The sequence below is a fragment of the Cornus florida genome, unplaced genomic scaffold (assembly GCF_030987335.1).
Source record: "Cornus florida cultivar Cherokee Brave unplaced genomic scaffold, ASM3098733v1 CherokeeBrave_3.0.0_Hap2_Chr09, whole genome shotgun sequence".
NCBI classification, from domain to species: Eukaryota; Viridiplantae; Streptophyta; class Magnoliopsida; order Cornales; family Cornaceae; genus Cornus; species Cornus florida.
The window spans coordinates 26,058,494-26,060,465 of record NW_026775579.1 but is presented as its reverse complement, the minus strand read 5'-3'; positions in this window follow the sequence as shown (position 1 = coordinate 26,060,465).

Below are 1,972 nucleotides of genomic sequence, written 5' to 3'. Positions count from 1 at the left end.
GACTAATTAGGAGGGGATGGTTAGTAGAAATTACTGACATTTGTTGGAATTTTAATTCCATATGGTTTAAGAGTAGTGGATAGAGTAAGTTCACTTGTGGACTACACTTTAGTGGAGTTTACTTTGGCATTTCTTATCAGTTGTACATTGCGCTGATAACGGAGTTATAGCATGTGGTTATTCAATATGGAAGATAACTGGTGCTATGTCAAAGGAGCTTTCTAAAGGTGTTGGAGCAACAACTATGCTTCGCATCTCTAGACGGGAAATGGGATCGTGATATTCTATTTAGTCATGGCACATATGCTTAGGATATATATCCTAGGTTGGCATGGGTAATTGAAAGCGTTACTTACCGTTTCAGATATTATCTGTACTATTGTTGGCACAAGGAGGTTTGTGCGACAATGTTTGGGATTTTAGATAGTCGGGTTGTGTCGGTCTCTTACTGGTTGGTCCGACATGAAAGCGAGGTTATCTAATAAGACCTTGACTTTATGTAAGGACACATTGGAGAACCATGCTCTCTTTTGGTAATGAGTGCTCACGGTTTGGAGGCGACAGTCGGATTTTGTAGCTAGTTGAACTCGTACATGGGAGTTTTCCATCAGGGAAGGGTTGTTTGAGAGGTTTTCCGTATCGGGAAGCAATGTGTTTTGGAGGAAAGTCAGTTTTATGTATCGCACTGACTCTTCACGGGTTTTGGTTATTGGTTTCGGCAGTAGCCTATTGTTTAGTGTTACCAACTTGTTAAGCGCTGGATGCATAGGACTTTTATGTGTTAGTTCTATGGTATTGGAAGGACGAGGGATGGTTACCCTTAATTAAATATTGGGTAAGATTGGATCGTTGCTAGATACAATCTAGGAGTTGCACATTTATTCTATTTCTTAAACATAGGAATCTTGTATATGGTTGGATGTGTTGGAATTTGGATGGCGCTCATCTAAAGGGGCTGTGCTACACGAAAACGGGAATGAATTTTGCAAAGACATTAATTCAGATTTTTGTGAATTCCGAGGACGGAATTCCTTTTGTTAGGGGGAAAGAATGTAATACCCCTAGTTTTCGAAAGGATAAAATAGGAATGGGAATTTAATTTTCAATTTTGATTTGTATTTCATTTTTTTTAATTTAATAATTGGACTTATTTGTTATTTGTTTAGCTTAATTGTTTTATTTGCCTAATTGATTTATTACTATTTGTGAGTATTTAATTTAATTGTTGAATTGTGATTGTTTTAATTTAATTATTTGATGATAAATGACGTGCATTTTATATGACTTATTTTGGTTAGTTGTCTACATTAATTGTTTTATTTGGTCTTGTATTTAATATAGGATTAGGGTTTTATTTTTATATGGTTTGGACGCCAACTTAGGTTAGGTTTTAATTAAACGTGGGACGGCTATATATATATTCTTACAAGTCTGCTAGGGTTGAGACAAATCCTTTTTCACGTAAAAGTGTATTGAGAGGGAAAACAGAGAGGGTTGGAAGGAAAAACACAGGGGGAAAACTGGGTGAATCAATTAAGCTTTCAACTATGGACTGAGGGTGTACCACAGAGGAAGGAAGAGGTTGAGGGTGAGATAGAACTGGAACCATAGGAGAGTTGCAGTTGCAGGTAGCCTACAGTTCATTGGAGAATTTAGCAACGGTGTTGAAAGGTTTCAAACTGAAATCTAAAGGCAAGTTTCAGTCTATTCCTCTCCTGTAAACTTGTGTTCTGTGCATCTTATATAGATTCTAGGAACTTAATTAAACGTTTAAAAATGGACTTTATGCATGCTAGATGATTTCGGTAATCTGTTCTGTGTTTTATAACGTTCAAACTTATTCTTGCATAAGCTGTTGTGTGTAGTTTAAGTTTTTGTCAATTGGTTCACACTAAAATAGGAGGAGTCTCTAGGGGTTTAAGAGCTTTAATGGAACCCTAATAATCTTAAAAAGGTTTGGAATAGGACACTG